At 42.8% G+C, this 25,035-nt stretch overlaps 1 long non-coding RNA gene across 1 annotated transcript; it reads right to left on the reverse strand.

Annotated features, from left to right (window-relative positions):
* Positions 1-1,103: 1,103 nt before the first annotated feature.
* On the reverse strand, positions 1,104-24,773 carry LOC142826814 (uncharacterized). The gene is made up of 3 exons (XR_012901067.1): positions 24,715-24,773; positions 17,116-17,329; positions 1,104-2,678 (listed from the first exon to the last, which is right to left on the reverse strand). It is a non-coding gene; the product is annotated as an uncharacterized LOC142826814 (long non-coding RNA).
* Between the last annotated feature and the right edge of the window lie 262 nt (positions 24,774-25,035).

Here is a 25,035-nt window from a genome sequence, read left to right on the forward strand (position 1 = left end):
ATTGCACACCACTGTTAAAATGCAGATTTTCTCCTTTAGAACATTTAATAGGAAGCAAATTATATGGAGGACTCCTGTGCCTTCAGGGAGAACAGCCCAACAATTAGGTCTTGCAAAATGTACATCGTTGGAAACACAACAGAAGAAATACTTTAAGGCAGATCAACAACCAGGAACAGCCTTTTACCACTGGAAGATGAGGATGTGTTGCACCATAAAAAAATTTGGATGCTGGAAGCCGAGTACACATTCAGCCCTCAAACTTGCAAACATTTAAGCACATTCTTCACTTAACTACTCCCTGGATTTCGATGGGGGCTGCTCATGGCAGTCAAGTTAAGCAGATTGACAAGCATTTATAGGATTAGGATGACTGATAGAAAAAAAAACAAGTGCCTACACCCTATGATGTAGTTACTGAATACGGCTAGAAAAAAATCCTAGCAAGTTGATCTGACAAGTTTAATTTATTTTTCGGTTTATGAATTGTCTATGGGCAACTTATGATTGTCTCCAATTTGTTACTCAAAGCTATTCACCAAATCAGTTTCTACAAATGAATCTTGTTCTGTAGACTGTTTGCAAGCTACCATATTTTCATCTTGAGCTGCATTAGTGTTAATTGAACACTTGTCACATGATGTTCCTGTTCCTTAATTGACTCAGCACAACTCCCAGAATCAGATTTCCAGCATGGCTGTTTCCACATCTAAAACTTCCAGGTTTGCTCTAAAGAATAGTCTTTATTAGATGCTTAAAATTTGGTGTCAAAGTTGTGACTCATGAGCTTATTCAGTAGCCTGTCTTTAGGAAACAAACATACGAAGAGGATTGAGCACAACCCATTGATCAGTGTACGTTGTGTCCCATTCTGTACCTGATCCAGAGGGTGTGAGTCTTGTAATAATTTTAGATGCAATTAATGTAACCCAGTCACTGTCCAACATTAAATGGTGTTAAACAAGTGTGACCTGTGGAGCTTCACAAGGCCCACTGTCAGGGGGAGGGCATTATAATTCATATCAGGCCTGACATACAGTCTGTCCACAACACACTGTTATAGTATGTATCTAAGAGGTATTATATGAGCTGATGATGTGCTGGTCAGGAATATCATGGTGTGAGATATGCATAGGTTGTGTACAAAGAGTTGTGTGTGCTGAAAATGTCCCTAAAATGTGTTTTGGAGGCAGTGCACAAATTAAGCATGCCCCAGACAAAAATATGTAGATTTATCTGTCTGACTGGCTCTATCACAGAGAGGGAACAATGAAAGTCAATTTACATGTAAGGTAAGCAAGGCACTCAAGCTAACAAGCAGTTGAGGAAACAGTTTACTGAGCACAGTGGGAGACAGAGCCTGCACCCCCAGGAAGCCTTCCCAGCTCCTGAGGTAAAGACAAGGGATTTTGTCTTTTTGCTCCCTATATATCTCATACTCTAATTATCTACTACCTAGGGAACAGAGGAAATGACACCCTCTGATTGTATTAACGGTGTTGACTTGTTGATTTGCTTTGTTTGTAACCATACTTCTCTCTCTCTCGGTTAATATCTATGCTCTTTATTAATAAAGCTTATTCTTAGTTGCACTGTAAACTATCATAGGGGTGTTATATTGAAGTAAAGAGAGAGCCCTCATAACTTAATAAGTGGGGTGAAAGGTGAAAAGGAATGGACACTTCTCTGGGGAACATGGGACCTCGGGTTCACTGATTGCTACTCTTCTGCCTCATCAGTCTGTATGCCTCCTTGAGACTCTGCCCTTTCAGGTAACACAGTGTCTTATGCTTTGGGCATCCTGAGGAAAGCATCACAGGAAGGTTTGGTATACAGAGACCTCAACTTGCTTAATACCATGGTACAACAGAATTAAAAAAATCCTTTTAACCTTTTATTAAAAGGAAAACCTATTAAATGTTTGAAATGTAAAGTATTAACATGAACGCCTTACTTAACAACATGCTCTGTTGCTTTTGGCTGTTGAGAGCTTTTAGAAAGAAAAACCCACTTGTTTGACAGTCTCTTGGAAGTACTGTCCTGGTGAAAAGAGAAGAAGTTAGCTGAAATGGGCTGGAGCTGCTGAAATCTGACCGTATTTCATCCCAAGTGGACCTTGGGATTCAGCTGGAACTGGTAGAGGTGGCAATATCATGTAGCCTCCCTGGCTTGGTCTGATTAGGAGGTCTCGCAGGCAGTCATAATGGTGAAGCTTGCTTCAATAGTCAGTTTTTCTCTACAAAGTCTTTCCAAAGGACCCACAAAGGGAAAGGTGGGTGGACTAGTCCTTCACTTCAATATTTTGTTCTGCCATTCGGCCTGGTTTCTGACACGCCTATTTTGGTTCACTGTTTCTTGACTTGACACTACACTTGCTTTCCATGCATGATCTTAACACAGTCCATCAGTTATATGAGTAGATGTCTTTGTTTCTACTAATTCAGTCTTTGTCTCCCTTTAGAACTTCTTCCCATCAACATTTGTTAATACAGGTTATTGTGACAGCTCATGAACTTTCACTTACCCTCATTGTGAGCTCAGCTGTAAAAAGTAAGTTGGTAGGCCCAATTATCACAGCAGTCTGTTACAGTTCCCAGCCAGCAAGTCAAGATCATTAGTTCAAGCCTTTAGCTTTAGAAGTTCCAGATAAAAAACCCCAGTGTCTGCCAAGATGGTACCTGTTACATAAACACAGATGAAGGAGATTAGATTAAAAAAAAATAATTCAACAAATAACTACCAATTTATTAAGGTACCAAACAGCCTCTATTACTTAATATAAACATGCGTATATAAGGAACACCAGCAGGGACAGATAATATTAGGAGGAAATTTCAAATGGAATGAGATAGATGTATGTCCCATTCAATACATCACATGAAGGCAGACACATAAATATTGACAAATTTTACAAGTGCTTTTATATACAAATGCTTGAAGACTAAATATTAAGAGGAGGAGGTTAAGTGCCTGGTATTAAATGACGATATTGATAACACAGAAACTTGGCAGAATTACAACAAAAATAAATTATATAGTAATGACAGAGTAGGTCATACTGGTGAGGGGGAACTAGATCTGAAAGAAAACTTAGAGTTAAATTTGATAAAAGTCTTAAATAATTCAAACTGTACCACAAAATCCATGTATAGAAATGTCATGATTAAATAATAAGAATATGGTAGCAGGAATATTGTACCAACATGTCCAGGATGGTGACAATGATTGTGAAATGCTCAGGGAGATTAGGCAGGCTATAAAAAATTAATAATCATGAGGGATTTCAACTATCCCTATATTGGAGAGGTACATGTTACCTCAAGACAGGATGCAGAGATAAAAATTCTATTTACCATTAATCATTGCTCTTTGGATCACCTAGTCCTGGAAACCACAAGGATTTAGGCAATTCTTGACTTAATTCTAAGTGAAGCCCAGTGTCTGGTCCAAGAAGTGTTCACAGTTGAATTGTTCAGTTATTGCAACCATAATATAATTACATTTAACATGCTAGAGGTGGGGAAGGGGAGAAGAATACACAACAAGCCCACCACACTAGCACTTAACTTCAGAAAGGGAAACTATACAAAAATGAAGAAGCTATTTAAATGGAAATTTAAAAGGAATGGTCATAAGAGCAAAATGCCTGCAAGCTGCTGGGAAACTTTTAAAAAACTCCATAAAGGGGGGTGCAAGTTAAATGTGCATCTCAGTGGGAAAAAAAACTAGCAAAAGGACAAAAAAGCCACCTTGGCAAAACAGAGTAAAATATGTTATTAAAAGCAAAAAGGCGTCTTTTAGAAATTTGATGTCAAATGCCAGTGAGGAAAATAAAAGATCGTAAACTCTAGCAAGTCAAGTATAACCAGCAGACCAAAAAAAGAATTTGAGGAACAAGTAGAAAAAGACAAGGAAGAATATTAAGGATCTCAAGAGCAGGAAACCTGACAGTCAATTAGTGGGAGTAAGTGGGACCTGCTTTGCCCAATCCAACTATATTTGGTGAGGATTAAAATTTAGAAGAGATATATTTGGGTTACTATAAATATCTTGGTAGAAGTTGACAGAGTTGATGGTGGAAGGATTGCATCTTGGACAAAAGGAGTGACAACTATAGCATGATTTTTCTTAGTTATATTAAGGGCACGCTTTAAAAAGTTTATAGGGTTAATAAACATATTACAGACATGAGTAGTATATGTCATAGACAGGTATAAGTGTGTTCTAGATGGTTTTACATGACTGAAAACAACCTACTGATCAGCTTGTCTTTAACATCTATATCAATTGATTAATCACAATGCCTTTTAATTATTAACCTACTATACATTTTGATATGTGTGACTAACATAACACTGATGGAGGGAGAACTGGAGTTTAATTCTTAACTAGGGTAGAGGAATATAAGTTTAAAAAAAGTTCTTGGATAGAAAACAAGCAAAAATACAAACTTCTCACTAGTACAGGATTTCTTGGAAATGAAGGGATGTCTCAAGAAGAGGCCCAAAGTAGAAAGACTAGGTAAGAGAAAGCACTAGATACAGCACACTCTGTAGCAAAATCTTAATGCATCAAGCTGAAGAAAAACATGTGAATTATGGTTTTCTGGGAATATACAAATCCTAGTAGTCATATATGTTGGCTATGCAATGTGAGGCGTATCTAGAGAAAAAGTTTATCTTAGTACACTAAGGTGAGAAGAGAATACCAAGCTTCCCAAAAGGCTCCAGTATGGATGCAAGTGGTAGTGGAAAGGAGACCTCTTGTAAACAAATTCATTTTCTGTGCACTGCATTTTTTCTCTTCCTCCGACATCTGTGTAAGCCATAGGCATTACAACAAACCTGGTGTTACATGCATCTCTAGCGCATGGTACTGATAACTGGAGGCAGGCCGTTGAAAGGAGCACCTGTCCTCAGTTTCTATAATCAGTGGCAGGACCCCTATTCTTATTACATTTATGGCTTCAAGTGATCAAACTACAGCCCTTCACCAATTCCCCTCTAATCATCACTTGGGTGAGGCCCCATCCATTCTCCAGGACTGTGTGTGGTGCTCAGTCAGCAAGGAGATGCCACCCTCAGGACATGTAGCCATTAAAAAGGGGGGTAGGGGAAGCCACATCTTCGACAGGTGGCTGAACGACAGTTCTGAGTATTCTGAGCTCAGAGTTGGGGCAGGAGGATGGGCCTACCACAATAGCACATTTCGAATTGCAGGCATGCCAGAATGTAGTTAAGCACTTACTGTTTGGGTTTGTTTTCACATTTGCTTCACAGGTTTATAGGAATCTGACTCCTGGGTTATAGTAGCACATGGGTGTCATGAGGAGGAGGGAGAAAACTTGTTCATCTTAGCCTCTGAGGATAGGACAAGAAGCAATGGGCTTAAACTGCAGCAAGGGAGGTTTAGGTTGGATGTTAGGAAAAAGTTCCTAACTGTCAGGGGAGTCAAACACTGGAATAAATTGCGCAGGGATGTTGTGGAATCTCCATCTCTGGTGATATTTAAGAGTAGGTTAGATAAATGTCTATCAGGGATGGTCTATATAGTATTTGGTCCTGCCATGAGGGCAGGGGACTGGACTCGATGACCTCTCGAGGTCCCTTCCAGTCCTACTATTCTATGGTCAGGGTCTAATCCTCTGAGGTGATTTAAAACTAAAAAAGAAAAGAGCCCCTCTAGCATGAGCATAATAAATCCTTATCCTATTAACATAAAAAAATAATCTATAATGACAACCATTATTTCAACATGGAAATTAAGGGTATTGTTCATTCTTTTCAACATGTATCAGCTCCCTTCTAATTAAGATATATTCATTATTGCAAAAGAAATTAATGAATGGATATGAAAGTCTTTTCATTTCAGTTGTATAGATCATGCCTTGAATTCAGTTACAAAAATGGTAAATGTGTTATATGAATGTAAGTATCATTTTTACTTCAATTAGCTGCACATATCTTGGGCATTAGGACTGTTCACCAGGGTGCTCCACTAATATGGCAAAACCTTGGGACAGGTAGAGAATCCTGCTGTGTGATAAAAGCTATTTTAAACATATGTTATAGTGCTGTATTAGTTCACAGAAAAAATAGTACCGGTAAGTCATGTTTACTTGGCATCCAACTGCATCGAGTATACACCAGGTTCAGGTGCAAAGGAATGAACCAGGTGTGAGACACTGACAAACAGGCCCTTTGGCTTAGATCCATGAAGGGTGTGGCAGTTGGTCATTGCAACACTGAGTATTATAGCACCTAGCTTTTGGGCATTTAGAAAGTCACAGGAACAAGGCAGCAAGGCTCTGTATACAATGAATAGGGAGAGAGAAAAATCCTTTAGCCTTGGTCTACACTAGAGAGCTTTTTCAAAATAACCCTCCTTATGCTAAATTTGTAAGTGGAGTGTCCACACTACCAAGCCCATTATTTCAAAATCTGTACTCCTGCTTTTCTCAGGGAATAACACTAATTTCAATTTCAAAATAGCATTAGTGTGGACGCTCCGCTGATGCTATTTCAAAATAATTACTCCCCACAGTAATTTAAATGACTTACTCCCCAGTGCTCCCTGGGGCTCTAAGTCGAGGCAGCTTGTTCACATTAATGGACCCTGCCTCAGACTAATTTCAAGGCTTCCCCATAGAGGGGACACGCTATTTTGATTTTGTAAAATCAGGAAGTAAGTAGAATTTAGTTATTTTGAAATAATTTCCTAGACTTATCCTTAGAATGTAACTCATAAACATCAGCAAACTAGGCGAGATACTGCCTAAGCTAGCCAATGGGAGATACTGAAAGGCACCAAAATCTTGGTTACAAAGATGCACCTACTTTGCTTAGTGATCCACAAGGAAGAACCTGTCTCCTGTGGTGATGAGAAGGTTAAGTGCCCAAGTGGTCTCTTGAGGGAATGAGGGTATGTCTACACTACAAAGTTAATTCGAACTAACAGACGTTAGTTCAAATTAACTTTGATAGGCGCTACACATGCAAACCGCCAGTTCGAACTTAATTTGAACTAGGTAAACCTCATTCTACGAGGACTAACGCCTAGTTCGAATTAACTAGTTCGAATTAAAGGCTGTGTAGCCACTTAATTCGAACTAGTGGGAGGCTAGCCCTCCCCAGCTTTCCCTGGTGGCCACTCTGGGCACCACCAGGGAAACTCGTCTGCCCCCCTCCCGGCCACGGAGCCCTTAAAGGGGCACGGGCTGGCTACCGTGCCCGTGCCAGGTGCAAGCCTGCCAGCACCCAGCCAGCAGACCCTGCACCTGGCACGGCTCGAGCCAGCCACCTGCTGCCACCCAGCCCTCCGCCTCTTCCAGGTCCGCAAGAGGCGGGCGCCCGCCTGGTCTAGTGCGGGCATCGTGGACCTCATCCACGACCTCCGCACTAGGCACAGGAAAGTGGCCGTCTAAGGCAGGATAGCTGCCAGCCTGCCTACCAAGGAGCAGGTGTGCATGAAAATCAGGGTGGTCCAGTGAGACCCCCCAACCCTGAGCCCTGAGCTTAGAATGGCCAAACTGGGTCAGACCAAAGGTCCATCTAGCCCAGTAGTCTGTCTGCCGACAGTGGCCAACACTAGGGACCCTGGAGGGGATGGACCGAAACAATGACCAAGCCATTTGTCTCGTGCCATCCATCTCCAGCCTTCCACAAACAGATACCAGGAACACCATTTCTACCCCCTGGCTAATACCACTCCATGGACCCAACCTCCATGACTTTATCTCACTTCTCTTTAAACTCTGTTATAGTTCTAGCCTTCACAGCCTGCTGCAGCAAGGAGTTCCACAGGTTGACTATTTGCTTTGTGAAGAAGAACTTTCTGTTATTAATTTGAAGCCTGCTACCAATTCATTTCAGCTGGTGTCCTCTAGTCCTTCTATTATGGGAACTAATGAAGAACTTTTCTTTATGCACCCTCTCCACACCACTCATGCTTTTATAGACCTCTATCCTATCCCCCCTCAGTCTCCTCTTTTCTAAACTGAAAGTCCCAGTCTCTTTAGCCTCTCTTCATATGGGACCTGTTCCAAACCCCTGATCATTTTAGTTGCCCTCCCCTCTCCCACCCTCTGTCTTCCCCTCTCCCACCTCCTTTTCTCAGTCTCCCCGAGTTTTGTTTAATAAAGAGAGTTTCTATTTTTGAACACACATGTCCTTTATTTTGTACATCAGGAAGGTGGGCTAGGGAGGGGTAAGTGGAAGGGGGTGAGGGAGGAATGGGGTACGAGCCCCCAATGGGGAGGACTGGGGTGGCTCTGCGGGCTCCTCGGGGTGGAAGCTCTCCTGCAGCCCCCCGATTGACCCCCCCCAGATGGCAGCCTGCGGCAAGTGCAGCCGGGCTGATGGCCGAGTGCTGTGATGTGCCGAGCGTGGGCACTCAGGGCACTCCAAGCCAGGACTGCTTTGCAAGCGGGGAACCCTGAGAACTGTCTGTCCGGGGTGGGAGTCAGGTCCCTTTAAGCACAGCCCTCGGCTAGCCTGAGACAGCAGCTCCACGCTCTAAGTCCTCCTCTGATGCCCTGCCGGCACTGCTTCCGGCCATCCTTAACCCCGGTTCAGGGTCCACTCAGTGTGGACATGCTAGTTCGAATTAGCAAAATGCTAATTTGAACTAGTTTTTAAGTCTGGATGCGCTAATTCGAATTAGCTTAGTTCGAATTAGCGCTTTAGTGTAGACATACCCTGAGTTAGGTGTCTGCCTCACTCCGCACAAAACATCTGAAGAAGGAGGTTGTGGTCCTAGTGCCCTCACATTGCAGCCCTGTGGCCAAGTTTAATCCCCACTGCCACCTGATGGGGAGAGGGGAGACCCTTGTTGAAATCCTATCAGGAGAGGTTGTGGGGAGGAATTGAACCGGAGTCCCCCACATTGCACGCCAGTGCAAGTGCTGGGAAAAAAGTTATATGGCAATGGCACCTCCTTTATCCAGACTGTATAGTTTTTATTCTTTCTTTATCCAGACTGTACATGGGATCATATCTGGTAGCTAGCCTCTGAGCTGAGTTCATAAGATAAGCTGCTGAACATCTATGTTCCTCTGATTTGTGGCTTGCTCTGGGGTCTTAGGAAGGCAACAAATATCTGGGTGCCTACAAGGAGAAGCTTAAGTGGCAAGGGAAATTTTACCCTCAGTATTTAGGGGACAAACTTAGGCTTCTACAGTTTTTGGCAGAAATTTTGTGAAAATCTAGGCTTTGCCTAAGTAACTTTGTAGCAGAGGACCTTTGAGTAAAAAATGACACGGGAATACATAGGGGATCAAAATGGGACATGAGGTAGGTCCTCACTCCCTTACCCATACAGGTATGGCCCATGCTGGTAGCCCAATCTGCCTGGAAGTCCACAAGAGCAAATGGTCCACTTTTGCCAAGAAAAGTTGGACTGAGATAGGGCTTAAAAAAGGGTCTGTCCCAGTTCAAAATGAGACATATGGACACATACAAGGCAGAGCTGTCTGAAATGTATAGTTTTTATTCTTTCTTGCACACACACTTTTTCCATGAAAGCCTTCTAACCAAAATACCTTTTACAAGAATTCTTTAGTTATGGGGGGGCAGAATCACTTTTAATGTTGAAGGTTTGGGGTTTTTTCCCCTTAACTCCCACCTCCCCCACTTCTCTTTTGTAGTGGATTCTTCTTCGTAAATTCATGAAATTGTCCTCCCTTTCCCATTGCAAATCTCTTGTCTTTTTTTAAAAACCTTTCTCCCACCTCACACTTTACCAGATGGGCCACAGCAAATAAGTGAGGGTATGTCTACACTACCACCCTAGTTTGAACTAGGGTGGTAATATAGGCAACCGGAGTTGCAAATGAAGCCCGGGATTTGAATTTCCCGGGCTTCATTTGCATATAGCCGGGCTCCGCCATTTTTAAACGAGGAGTAACGGTAGTTCGGAATAGGAAGCCTAATCCGAACTACCTAGTCTGTGCCGCGTGTAGCCACGCAGCACGGAGTCTGCACTAGTGGACATTTAAAAATGGCGGCACCCGGCAATATGCAAATGAAGCCCGGGAAATTCAAATCCCGAGCTTCATTTGCAACTCCGGTTGCCTACATTACCACCCTAGTTCGAACTAGGGTGGTAGTGTAGACATACCCTGAGAGTTTATTTTCACTTCCAGTGACGGTGAATGTATGAGGGGGTGTTAAAAAACAAAAACTCCACAAGTCTGAGGTATTGTAGGAATATACCCAATGTTTCAAAACAAAAAGAAATATGTACTCAAGTTTTTCAAGAAAGATAACTCAATATTTCACAGCTGTTTTATTTTCAATGAAATCCCATTTTTCAAACAATACCATCTCATAAATATTTCAGTTGGCCCTGCAAAACAAAGCATTCCTTCATCAGTCTTTGTAGATTTAAACAAAGACCATGAACAAGAAGACAATGCAGTAGCATCGGTTACAGTATGTCTATTGACAGGAGTCACAGTGTGAAGAGCCAAGTTGTATAGCAAGAGCCAGAAAGAAGACATGGAGCAGAATGGGACTGAAGGGGGAAAAACCCCCAAACTTCAATTCTCAGTTATCATTCAGACACCCCAAACCAGGCATAGATTGATGATCAGTTCTAAATGGACCCCCCCCCCCCCCCGACTCTGTTTTAATGAAAGCTGGAGAGCCTCTCCCATTCACTCGACTTTCAAACAAATTGTAAACTCAGAGGGAGAAAAACCATACCTCAAGGAAAACTGAGGGACTGGCTCTAGGGATGAATATTTGTAAATTGAACTTCTCTTCAGCTATGTCTACCCTGGCGGCTGCTTGCACAAGAACTCTTGCGCAAGAACATGTCCACACTGACATGTGTGAGATGTGCTTTTGCGCAAGAGCATCCATGGTAGTATGGACGCTCTCTTTTGCAAGTAAGCTTTTATGGCCATTTTAGCCATAGGGCTTTCTTGCACAAGAAATCCCTGCCGCACGTCCACACTGCCCTCTTGTGCAAAAGCTCTTGCTCAAGAGAGCTTACACCTGTTAGGAAAGAGCGTAACTCTTGAGCAAGAACATAAGAATATAAGAACGACTGTACTGGGTCAGACCAAAGGTCCATCTAGCCCAGTATCCTGTCTGCCGACAGTGGCCAGCACCAAGTGCCCCAGAGAGGGTGGACCGAAGACAATGATCAAGCGATTTGTCTCCTGCCATCCCTCTCCAGCCTCTTACAAACAGAGGCCAAGGACACCATTTTATCCCCTGGCTAATAGCCTTTTATGGACCTAACCTCCATGAAATTATCTAGCTTCTCTTTAAAATCTGTTATAGTCCTAGCCTTCACAGCCTCCTCTGGCAAGGAGTTCCACAGGTTGACTACACGCTGTGTGAAGAAGAACTTTCTTTTATTCGTTTTAAACCTGCTCCCCATTAATTTCATTTGGTGTCCTCTAGTTCTTCTATTTAGGGAACTAATAAATAACTTTTCTTTATCTGCCCTCTCCACACCACTCATGATTTTATATACCTCTATCATATTCCCCCCTCAGTCTTCTCTTTTCTAAACTGAAAAATCCCAGTCGCTTTAACCTCTCCTCATATAGGACCCGTTCCTAACCCCTAATCATTTTAGTTGCCCTTTTCTGAACCCTTTCCAAGGCCAAAATATCTTTTTTGAGGTGAGGAGACCACATCTGTACACAGTATCCAAGATGTGGGCGTACCATAGTTTTATACAGGGGCAGTAAGATATTCTGGGTCTTATTTTCTATCCCTTTCTTAATAATTCCTAACATCCTATTTGCCTTTTTGACCGCCGCGGCACACTGTGAACTATCCACGATAACTCCAAGATCTCTTTCCTGATTTGTCATAGCAAAATTAGCCCCCATCATACTGTACATATAGTTGGGGTTATTTTTCCCTATGTGCATTACTTTACACTTAGGGTGTGTCTAGACTACATGCCTCCTTCGACGGAGGCATGTAGATTAGCCAGATCGGAAGAGGGAAATGAAGCCGCGATTAAAATAATCGCGGCTTCATTTAAATTTAAATGGCTGCCCCGATCTGCCGATCAGCTGTTTGTCGGCAGATCGGGGGAGTCTGGACGCGATGCCCCGACAAAGAAGCCTTTCTTCATCGACACAGGTAAGCCTCGTGAAACCAGGTTTACCTGTGTCGATGAAGAAAGGCTTCTTTGTCGGGGCATCGCGTCCAGACTCCCCCGATCTGCCGACAAACAGCTGATCGGCAGATCGGGGCAGCCATTTAAATTTAAATGAAGCCGCGATTATTTTAATCGCGGCTTCATTTCCCTCTTCCGATCTGGCTAATCTACATGCCTCCGTCGAAGGAGGCATGTAGTCTAGACACACCCTCACTTATCTACATTAAATTTCATTTGCCATTTTGTTGCCCAATCACTCAGTTTGGTGAGATCTTCTTTGAATCCCTTACAGTCTGCTTCTGTCTTGAGTATCCTAAACAGTTTGGTATCATCTGCAAACTTAACCACCTCACTGCTTACCCCTTTCTCCAGATCATTTATGAATAAGTTAAACAGGATTGGTCCCAGGACTGACCCTTGGGGGACACCACTAGTTATCCTTCTCCATTCTGAAAATTTACCATTTATTCCTACCCTTTGTTTCCTGTCTTTTAACCAGTTCTCAATCCAAGAAAGGATCTTCCCTCTTATCCCATGGCCATGTAATTTACACAAGAGCATTTGGTGAGGGACCTCTCCTACCATGCTTTACTGAAAATCTTCTGGTGCAAGAGCGGGTGGGCAGTGTGGACGCTTTGCAGAAGAATGGCCGTAGACATAGCCTTCCTGTTGAAGTAAACCCCCCAAACTCTTCCTATTTCTCCTGAGTTACCTTCCTCTAGTTTCAGAAAACAAGTGGTTCATTGAACTGTTCAGCTGCAGATAAGTATCCTAAATTCTGAAAGCTTCATATTTTGAGATTCACCTGCAATTAGTTTCCAGTTATCAGTGTTGGCAATTGGACATCCCTCTCATTGTGCCTTCCTTTTATGTCTTAGCATTGCTTGTGGCAGATTTGCCTATACTGACTCCACACACATGTGTACCAACAACTCCTCCTGGCATTTTCCCAGACTTTTAGAAAAGAGAAGATGGATGAATTATCCAATTTTTATTTGACCAGAATGAGACCTTGGTGTTATCAGTGTAAAGCACAGTAAAGAATACTTGGCAAAAGAAACAATTTATTCCATTTAGGCCAATTATCCTGGCTATAGTTCACCAGCTTCAAGCGATAAAAGCCATTAATGAGCTTTGTCATTGATAGCATTACTTTCTAATCTGAATCCTTTTAGGATTATTAGCTTTAAAGCCACTTTCATGAAGATAAATTAATTTACAAAAAATTGCATTGAAAAGCGCTGTGTAGATACTGCTGCATCTATGCAGAAGTGTAAAGGAGTTTCACAAACATTTGCTTGAATAAAACATGCTAATTCTCTTATTTACCTGTGATCTTTTAACATTTGTTTTCTACAGTTATATGAGTAATTTAAAAAAAACGCTTGTATATACTTGAATCCAAACTATTTTTAGTGGAAAATTGGGTTTTCAATTAAACAATTTTTTCACAAAAAGTGACTGCTTTCCACAGATTTTTTTGGGTGTGGAGTCAAAAACCTGATTGGCCCAAACCTGAAATATTTTGTTTTGTAAATACTACCTTTGATTTGTAAATCAGCACCTCATAGGAATGGTAGTTTGGTTGTCTCATGTGCCTATTTCTCATGATAGGGCCTGCCAGCCTACATCTCCCAAGGTGCATTCTAACCAATCATGAACCTTTGTAAGCCACAGTTCCTTTGTTAGGGTACATCTGAAACAGAATGGAAACAAGCCTCTGCTTCCTAGGATCTGTGTCCTAGTGACACAAATTAGCCTGGAGTTTTATACAATTGTTGTAGAGCTAATAACTTAGTTGCTACAGTCCAAAAACATGTGTTGTAAGGGTAACAAAAGTAACATCATGGGACACAGAAATAATTAAAAAATAAAGCTAAGATAAAAATGATGTCATTTTATATTGCTAAGTAAAAACATGGCTTTGGCAACTTTAACCAGTTAAATGATTGACTGCAGAGTACTATATGGAAAGATTTCCACCTCACAAGACAAACAATCAAAAGCCTTTCAATATTTTCCCGTCAAACAAACAGATAAAGATGCCTGAGAGTAGGGGAGCATTCACAACAAACACATTCCTGCCTGACTGTGCCCCATACAGAACAATATCTTAGCTAGTGGTAATACTATTTGAATTATATAGTGCCTTTTATTATGAATGCTTCCAAAAGGCTTAGGCAATTATAGAGATACAATACTATTGATTCTAGCTAGTTCAGGGTGAAGGACAATAGCTAACTAGCACAGAACATGCTGCATTAAATAGGGAAGAGGAACTGGAAATTTTGTCCGTAGAGACCAGGGCAAATCTCATAAAAATTACCATGTTTAATATCCATGTAGAACAAAGAAACTCTCTTTTGTAAACTAATATCGAGAGGGTTTTTTATTATTCCAGCAAATATTCAGTACTAAAGAACTAGTTGAGATGTGAAATGGGTGTATTTGACTGTGCAGGGATGAACACTGGAATAAAAAGCAGACTTTTTATTGTTGACTAGAGGAAAGAGCCATTGGTCCCAATTCCCCACTGAGTTTCCTGGCTTCACACTCTACGATCTCAGTACAGACATAACACTAGAGCAGTGATGGGCAATCAAGAATAGTGAGTAGGCTGCATGAGTGGCCCTCCTTCACCTTACTGCCCCGCAGCAACCCATATGCCATTGGAGTTCCTCCTGCAGCTCCTGGTCCCTCTGTCTTCCCCTGCTCCCCCATGCACGAGAGGTACCGAAGCCCTGCACTTCCTACTCACCCCCCTCCCTCCAAGAAGTTTCAGCGTGCCATGAATCTGCATATTCATAATGGGTCTCCACTCATCTCCCTCCCTCCCAGAACTGGAATGCCACAAATCACTTCAAGCTCTGGGAGCGATGGGGAGGAGCAGGGACAGAGTGCGAATAAGGTGATTTGCATGCTCCAGAAGTTCTGGGAGGTCGGAGGGAGAAGTAGAATAAATGCACCGCTGCTGGCAAACTGAGGGGGTCAGTCTTCAGGACTGTCACTCCAGCACAACATTTACTACATATACATGATAGGGGAGGAGATGAGGAGGCAAGGTAGGATAGAAAATACATTTTAAACTTCTCAGTTGTACGTGAGATGCTGTTGGATGCAGGAATGCTTCCAGATTTCTCGGTCTACCTTTCCAGTATATAATTAACTGCCCTTTAAAAACAGTCACTTTCGTACAAAAAACCCCTCTAATTATAGAAAAAGAAATTGTTGTTCTTTACTGCACTTTGTAATTATGAGCAGAATTTGTTTTTAATATTATGAGATTAAAATACTGCCTCAAGCTGTTCAGATTTGTTTTTATCTTCAAACCACACTCTTTATGATTTGATCATAATCTTCCTACAATGTCCACAGAAAGTCTTGAAAATGGTTTCCCTCCATTATTTTTTCTCCTAGTTAAATACAGGGTACAGCAAAGCACCTGGGTGAGGGACGAGTCTGCTAGTAATTAAGTCTAGATGGTTAATAATAAAGTAGGTTTCCCCTACTATAAAATTGGGGTCCCTGATGCTTTAAGGACAGCTTTCACCTATAGGTTGCTGGTTCAAAATTAGTTCATGTTGGAACTGAGATCTTTCCATCCAACAGCTGTTCAGAGCAGTGGTGTGGGTAGAATGAAATGGTTGCTACTGTCTAGTTAATCCATTTTATTCATACCATCCTCTCCATGGGCATTAACAGAGTCTTGGTCTCAATAGCAGCAGAGAGGCCATAAAATTTTTGAATGCAAACTCCCATATTTTCACTGCCTTTTTAGGCTGTCCCATTAGCACAGAACTGAGGCACAATGGTAGACCAATGTGAGGAGATATGTGCTAATGCTGCTCATTGTACCTGTGTGTGAATAAATAATATGGAGATATACCATCTCATAGAACTGGAAGGGACCTTGAAAGGTCATTGAGTCCAGTCCCCTGCCCTCACAGCAGGACCAAGTACCATCCCTGTAGGCCAAATGGAAGACTGTTGGCCAGATTCTCAAAAGGTAGTTAGGCACTGGTCATTTAGACTGATGGAAATTTGGCTCTGGGGCCTTATTGTCTAGGGACATCAACCCAGCAACTTTCACTAGTGTTAGTCTCAAATGAAGCACCTTTTACATATTGAGTCCTTAAGAAGGAATGTAATAACTTCCTCCATCAGCTACCTCTCAACTTTCCTTCTGTTCAGCAATAGAAAGAAACTAGAATTTTAAAGAAGAGACTTTGTTCTCCTTTATGGATACAATTTAAGATAAAGCAATCATCTATATCAGACAGGAAACAATTCAGATCTCTTAATTGAATGTGATTGGATTTGAGGGTTCTTCACACTTCACAATCTCCTTTTTGAAAGTGTAGAGACACAATATTTCAGCCAAAGAGATGTCAAGCTCAGTGCCAAGTGTTTTGTGAGGCTCACAAAACCTCTAAAAGAACCTACATAATCAAAATGATCAGTGCCTTTCTGACAGGACAAGCAGATCCAAAGCATTGTTCTAAAATCACTACTTTGCTACACAAGTATCAATTTAATTCCAAACTTTGAACCTGTCAAAAGTAACAGCCTTTAAAAAAATGACACAGAAGAATCAATATACAGCTACTCAAACGTTATGAGGAAGATCCAAGGAGATTCTAAAGTGAACTTTTTCCCATTAGAAGGGGAAAAGTTGGCACTGATCATTTGATGGCATGTAGCCATGTCTGTAGCTGCAGAAAAGCACCTACTGGTGTTGTGAATACTAAGGATAGGTGAACCAGTTTCATTGCAATATGAATATTCACAAAGATTTGGATAATTTTCATGAGCATTATAAAATGTGAGCTCAGCAAGTTTATGCTCAAGCATCTTTTAACCAATTAAACAGTGAATCTAGATTCCATTCTCAGCTTGTAATAAATGTCCTGATTGAATTTGGGCGTATCACTTCCCTTCTCCATGTCTCAGTTCCTCATCTGTAAAATGAGGATATGCCACCTCTCTCACCTTTTGTCTGCTTTCTCCATGTAGATTATAAATTCTTCAGGTGCAGGGACTGTCTCTTGCTGTGTTTATCTCCAGCCGTGGTGTCCAACCAGTTCTGCAGCAGTAGCCACTGGAGTGAACTAGCCACACTCAACGGGCCAAATAGCCACATTGTAGATTCTACAGTGTCTAGTATGACAGGTCCCTGATCTCCATTGGCGCATTTCAGGGATAACTGTAATAAATAACAATGACAACAAAACATCATAATCAGATGTGGGGCAGGGGGCAGGTGCTGAGGTGTGGAGGTAGGTACTGAGACTCAGCAGGGCATATGGGGCAGGGCAGAGGGAATGATAGACTACTTCAAGCAAAGAAAGAGAGTCTTGGGGCTTCCTACCTGCTCTTGGGCCTGATCCGAGGCCCCATGGAAGCCACTACAGCTTCTCTGGGTCCCATGCTTCCCACCTCTTCCAGGTGTGCATGATTTATTGTGGAAGGTGGGAGCCCCAATATTTCCAGTGAAAGGACACTTCCCCTACCTCACCTCCCATTCAATCAGATGTAAGGCAAATGAAGACTGCTGGGTTTGACTAACATGAATCTGCACACCAGCAAAACCCTGCTGCAGCACTGTTCTGTCATACATTTAAAAGGGTTTGTAATAAAACCTTCTCCTCCACCTCAAGCTCATTTTCTGTAAGTTCATGTCTACCACCTGCTACATCATAAGAATGGCCATACTGGGTCAAACCAACGGTCCATCTACTTCAGTATCCTGTTTTCTGACAATGGCCAATGCCAGGTGCCCCCAGAGGGAATTAACAGAACAGGTAATCACATCCAGTGATCCCTCCCCTGCTGCCCAGTCCCAGCTTCTGGCAAACAGAGGCAAGGGACATCATTCCTACCAATCCTGGCTAATAGCCATTAATGGACATATCCTCCCTGAATTTATCTAGCTCTTTTTTGAACCTTGTTAAAGTTCTGGCCTTCACAACATTCCACAGGTTGAGTTTGCATTGCATGAAGCAGTACTTTGTTTGTTTTAAACCTGATACATGTTAACATCATTACTAGCTTCTTTGAAAAGTCCAAAATGGGAGGAAGAAGGGACTTATAGAAGAGGCTGTTTGGGTTGGCATAGGTGGCATCATAACCAGGGCATTAAAACCTTGCCTTAAACCCCTAAGATGGGCCCTGTTGTTATGGTTTGAGAGAAAAACAACCACTGGAAGTTCTACTGCTGTCCACCTGAGCATTTGGCTTGCACACTGCATTTGGCTTCCTAGGAAAGGAAAAATAAAAGTAGGCAAGAAGAGGAACAGCAAGAAGTTCCTGCTCTTTAGCTTCTGGAAGTTGGAGCTGCAAGCGCGCTATCCGTTGTTGCCTTTAAGTTCCAAGGAATTCTCTCTCACTGTGACATGGGTGGATGAGAACCTCAACTGTATTTTGTTTTCATTCCTACTGAAGCAAGTCCTATTTTTTCCTGAATAAACTCAGCTCTACAGAGAACGTTCTGCATTCCTAGCCACATACCCACTGACGGAGGCACTGAACAGCCTATTGCAGCGATGTGCAGATTTTATTTTCATGCACCTAATCAAAGGTGAAAGTCACGATCAATAACTGCCTTCCTATTATTTTGTGTCTTCCTGAATTGGGTTGATTGGTCGTGTTAGCAGAGATATTTCTGTTGTAATTAAAAATGTACAAACATGGATATTTCTATAGTATTTTTTAAATGAAGAAATAAATAAATAAGGGTATCCTTGTGACAGTGGAAGTTTATGATTTATTGGCCATCTGTATGCACACTCCAGACTCAAAATGAAATCTGTCCTAAGAAATTATATTAAAAAAAAATTGTATGGCTACAAGTGAAAAATGTCTGAGCTGTACTCTAAATTAAAAGTTGGCAATGCCTTTGGATTTGATAAACTGTATTAAAGTGGCATGAATATTTAGAAGAATTATCACTTTTCATGTGGGAATGAAGTGTACATGATATCATACCCTTCAGCTCTGTGCAGTGTTAAATTGAAAATCACTAATTATAAAACTATTCACCAGGCTTAAAATAAAATAGAAATAGCCAGCTCAGATGTTTGATTTTCAGGTAAATTCAGGCCATAGTTGCTTCTCCATTACATAGCTTGGAGGGGAGCAGATGGCATTCAGAAATTCTGAAAAGTATCTGGGGAGTTTGTGGAGGAGAGAAATGTAACTATGGTGATATTATCCAGTGGCATCATATGGCCACCACCAGTTTCTCCATGTTACTCATAAGTCTATGGAGGAATGCAAACCGAAGGGTGCAATGGGCTTGAAGAAGTCGTCATTAAAGTCAGAGTCTGAATAGGCAACGTGCATAGCATACTCCCATCTCAAAGCAATATGTGATGGACTGAAATTCTCCATATTATCTTTTATGGAGGTTTTTTAACTCCCCCCCCCCCCCCCGACAAAAATTACTACACAACCCAAAGAGGGGAAACCAAAGCTTGAGTCTGTCCAAGCCCTCCTGCCACTGGTGTGTGTGTGTGAGGCAGTGGGGGAGGCCAAAGCCTGAGGGGGGGCCCCCAAGAGCTTCAGCTGCAGGCAGGAGGCCTGTAACCTAAGTCTCATCTCCCAGAGGTGAAGCCCTCAGGCTTCTGCTTCGTCCCTGGTGGTGGTGCTGTGGGATCCTGATCCGCAGTTTGAAAACTGCTGTTCTATAGCACCACAGCACTTTATGGATAGTTGATAGGACAGGTCACTGGCCTAAGGTGACTGTAGTCTCAGGCCCCAGTCCTGCTCAGTAGTGCCCTCACACTCACATGGAGCCCTGCTGACCTCAAGTGTTTCCACATGTGCACACTGCAGTTTGCCTACACACAACAGCTTACCGCGCCAGGGCTTAGGTTAGACAAAGATAGTGAGGGGCAAAGGTTATGATCAGGCAGAAAGATCTGCTTTTTGCTACATATTCATCATTTTCATTATTAATAATGAATTAACTTCACTACACAAGAGTGTTTAATGTCTTTGTAATATGAATATTGCTTCTGAGGGAGTTAAGGCAGGCAAGCTGGCAGGAGAAGAAGCTATGGATGGAGGGCTAAATGAAGAAGCTAATCAGGTAAAAGGATGATGTTGCATGACATACAGGAGCAGGGAGCATATTCCAGAGACTGGGGGGTGGGGGAGGAGGAGGACGTTGTGTGAGAACACCTGGACTCACCCATGAGACAAGGACAGCGGAAAGTGGCCATGCAAAGAGGATGAGAGTGGATATCTAGTAGGAAATGAGAGAAGATTTAGATAGGAGAAGAAATATGCAGAGCCTTGAAGCTGAGGACAGCAATTTGGATTTAATATGGCAGGGCAGTGAAAGACAGTGCAGGGGTACCCAGGAGGGCGTGTAAGGAAGCTGATTTCAGTTGCAGAGTGTTGGATGGAGCTCCGAAGCGTGATGAGTCCCAGAGGCCAGAGAAGTGGTAGTAATGGAGAAGAAAGAACAAGTGCATGGACTAAGGTTTCTGCAATAGGGATGGATGTAACTCCAGGTGGAGTTTGCCGGTTCATAGAAATTTGGCCTGAGTCTCTAGAGCAGGGCTGGGTGATAATTTTTGATGGGGGGGCCACTCCAAGATGTTGGAAAGTGGTCGAGGGCTGCACTCTTCCATGATATTAATGGAGGAGATGCGGGGTCTGGGATGGAGGTTGGGTCCAGAAGGAAGCTTGGAGTAAGGGTTTGGGGTGCAGGAGGGAGACTGGAGTCTGGGAGTCAGTTTGGGTGAAGGAGGTGGTTGTGATCTAAGGCAGGGAACTGGAGTGCAGGCGTTTGGGATGTGACCTAGGGTATAAGCGGATTGTGATTTGGGGCAGAAGTTTGAGGTGCCAGATCTAGGAGGGAGTATGGGTGTAAGAGGGAGACAGAGGGTTTTGGGTATGTTGAGTGGGGAGGGGAGGGCAGAGGATTGGGGCAGGAAAGGGCTGGGGTGCCAGAAGCAGGCTGTGACCAAGATACTTACGTCCCAGCTGCCAAACCAGCCTGCCTACCTGCAGAGCTTAAAACATTTCCCAGCCAGCCTGCCTGCTTGCCTGGCCATGTGCTTCATTGAATAACTGAGGTGAGGAGAGGGAGTGTGGTTCTTCTTGACTGCCTGTTAGTCCAACAAACAGCTCCCATTGGCTGGTTTCTTGAGTAGACACACCAAGCATCACAGAAAAGGAGCTAGCACCCACAGCAGGGGCCAGGAGTGTAGCCTGGTAGCCATGGAGCTAGGGCTCTCTCACAAGGCTGCATTCCTCTGCAGTTACCCTGCCTCAGACCCTGAGCACTCCTACTCAGTCCTGCCCTTCTGCTGCCATTGGAGCAGAGCCCCATAGCCAGCAGCAACAGAGGGTCTGGCATTGACCTCCCCTGGTTTCGGACTAGTTAGGTCCCATGTGTACCAGATCAGGGAGGTACAAACTGTATATCCAGATCTGGGATGGTTCAGCCCTCAGCTTTAGGTGTGCATGTTTGAGAGTGGAGCTCTCATTGCTATTTGGCACAAAGGCAGCCTTTATTAATACATTTTGTGCTACTGCATTAGAGCAGATAATCCGATATTTCCAGGTGGGCTGACTTCATGGTAGCTATAACAGCGGGAAAATTGTTGCTCATTTTTCTCTACAACAGAAGAGACCTCAGTAATTGTGGACATACTTCTTGAGTCCTCCCAGAATTGTTCATGGATGTCTCAAATCAGTAAATTTAGGAGCGCGATTAAATCTAGTAAGGTAAGAGTAAAGAGCTAGAAATGAAATATCAGGGAAATAAGTAAGACTACATGAGACTCAGGCATAACAGCTATATGAGGTTCTGTCAACTTTCCTCCATCTCAGAAATGGAGCATGAACAGTAAGGGCAACACGACTAGGAAAATGAACCACTTTAAAATTCCTGAGAAGCAGTGGAGGGAAAAAAGACAAAAACTACACAAGGGAGACAACTTTCTGAAGTTAGTAGCAGCACTTAGTAGCTTTGACTGATCCAGAACTTTAACACAGGAGACGGAGACAGTCCTAGAGGGCAGGCTGATCCTGAAACTCCTAATAAAACAATACATGGAAGGCATCACTCAAAGGCTACGTCTACACTGCACATTTATTTTGGAATAAGCTATTCTGGAATAGTTATTCTGAAATAGTTTATTTCAAAATAGCACATTTACACTGCAGGGAAGCCTTAAAATTAGTCCAAGGCAGGCTTCCCTAAAGTAGATGTGCTATTTTGATTTAGAGCCCCAGGAGGTACTGGGGAGGACAATGGCCCTGGTGAGTGGCTATTTCGAAATAGCAGAAGTGGAACAGCTACACAGCCTCAATTTCGAAATAACTATTTCGGAATAGGCATTATTCTTTGTAGAATGAGGTTTACAGAAGTCGGAATAAGACTCCCGTTATTTTGAAATAACGCTATTGCTGTGTAGATGCTCACATTGTTATTTCAGAATAATGGTTATAAACACACCCAAAGAGACCAGGCTAACAAAGAGCAAAAGAGGTTGTAGGATCTTCTGACAACCTCCAAGACTGATGCCTTTATGAAGTCCATTATCTTTCCAGGCATATGTATGGCATTTGTCTCTTGCTTTTCCAATTTGCGTGGTAATTTTGGCATTCATAAATCTTCATTAGACAGCATTTTCAAGGTAGATTAAACCAAGGGAAATATTTGCTCACAGATTGAGGTTTCAGATTCAGTAGAGGGTAGATGACCAGAAAGACTGGCAGAAGCTTTCTGTCATTATTTTTAAGCTCTCTGAAGGACAAGTTCTGTGAGCTTCAATCCAGCAAAATTCACATTGATTTTGGTGGGAGTTTTGCTTAGTTAAGGCATACAGAATTTGGCTCAGTGAAAGCCACATTGCTTGGACAGACCATTGTAATGCAGAAGCATTCAGAGAAGGCTCTCCAAGAAATGGTGGTAAGTTCAAAATCTGCAGCCACAGAAGCAAAAAGCACCTCTGGGGAAGCTGGTCATTGATTTTAATTTTTGCCTTCAGATCTGACAGCTTGTAATGCTTACTTTCTGGGAACTGGATCTCAATTCCTGCTAGTAGATTGTCAGTAGCTTCAGCAATCACAGAAAAATGAAGAGAAAATTGAACAGACAATGTGCAAGCATTCTTCCCTCTGACACCTGTCCTGATCTGAAAGATATCAGAAGAGACACCATAATAAGGGATTGTTCCAGACATATCCTGATGGAATAAACAGGTGATGGTTGGCAACAAACTTCTCTAGGCAACTGTGTTTCCTGGAGAGTTGTTACAACACCCTTTCATTGGCAAAGGCCCCCTATTAGATCAACTAAGTGAAGGTATTTTTCACATTTTTTCCTAGAGGTTGGAAGAGAGTGGACATTCTACAGGAGCAGAAAACAGGAGGAAGTAGTAGGATGTATTGTAGGAGCTGATTGAGAAAGATTTTTATCAGTGTTAAGAGAAAGAGCCATAAAGGTGATAGCATGATAATTTCTACATTCATGTGCCACCCTTTTTTCTTAACAGAACCAGAGCTTTGCACTTTATTTTCAGCCAACCCTTCATTCAGAGAATTTATCCCTTTTCCTGCTCAAATTAGCCATGAACTGACTTTGATTTTTACTAATTTGTCAGTTATTCAGAACTATTCAGTGAATGGTTTATGCAAATATGGCTATGGCTTTGAATGTTGTTATTCATTACTCATTATTCATGCTGTGTGACTGATCCCCTAAGTCATAGGATATTGTTTCTGTAACTTGAGTTTATGACCCCTAACATCCATAGCTTTCAAGATGGCAACATAAGCACTTTCTATTTTATATGCATATGCTTTTCTTTTGTGAAAGGAAAAAATTGCCCAAACAATGCAAATAAAAGAGTTGTGTGATAGGGTACTTGGAGATCAACACAGGTTAGTGGTTAATGTACCCTGCTTCCAGCCTCTTGTGTGGTCATGGTTTAGCATGTCATGGTGTGGCAGGGAAAACACACCCCATGTCTGGGTTTGAGTACCGGGAGGTGTGGCTTCCACCTGGTTGGCTGCCAGATTGCTGGTGATCTCTTGCAGTCTATATAAACCAGTCTTGGTCTAAAACTGTATGGCCTAAAGGCTTCAGTCAATAAGGTAGAGCCCTTAGTTCAGGGCCCTAGATCAGAATCATTGAGTAGTAGTAGCCCTTTAACTCAGGGCAGCGCTGTCCACTGGCCATAGTCAATATGAGGTGGCCCCTTTAACTCAGGATAAGCATGACCCAGAGGCCAGAGTCTATATGGGGTAGCCCTTTAATCCAGGACAAGCATAGCCTAGCGGCTGGAGTCTATACATTGTGGACAACAGCCCCGGTAGGGGGACACAGGCCCACCCTACTCTACCAGGTCCTGACTCAGGGCCCTGTGAGTGGCAGAGCATTGTACCACTTGCTCGGCAAGGAGTCTGGCAGAAACACACTGAGCTCACCTCTGGGGGAGACACCACTTCGGCACCCTCCCTGGGTCACCTCCTACCAGTGTGTGAGGGGGGCATCCCAGATGGCCCCTGGGTTCTCCAGTTCTCCTGTAGATGGCTCTCCCTGGGCTTCCTCCAGTGCTCGTAGCTCACCGTGGTCTCCTGGGTTTCTGGATCCTGCTGTCGGGGTCTCTCCCAGATGTGGTTCTGGAGCTCCTGGTGGAGATCTTTCTCCTTCAGTGGCCAGCACAAATTGAGCTGCTCTACTGCCTTTTAAACTGACTCAGCATTTGGAGCATGCCCAGTCTGGGCGAAGGGGCGGGACTTCCTCCACCCACAGGGTTTTAACTGCACCTGGTTCAGCGTCGGGTACACACACCCTGTCACACATGGCATTAGAAGTTTCTGATTTCTGATCCTAATCTGGAAATCTGCTGGCCTCCATCTGTATCTGGACCTCACCCCCTAGGTGGG

The sequence above is a fragment of the Pelodiscus sinensis genome, chromosome 2 (genome assembly GCF_049634645.1).
Source record: "Pelodiscus sinensis isolate JC-2024 chromosome 2, ASM4963464v1, whole genome shotgun sequence".
In the NCBI taxonomy this organism is placed as follows: domain Eukaryota; kingdom Metazoa; phylum Chordata; order Testudines; family Trionychidae; genus Pelodiscus; species Pelodiscus sinensis.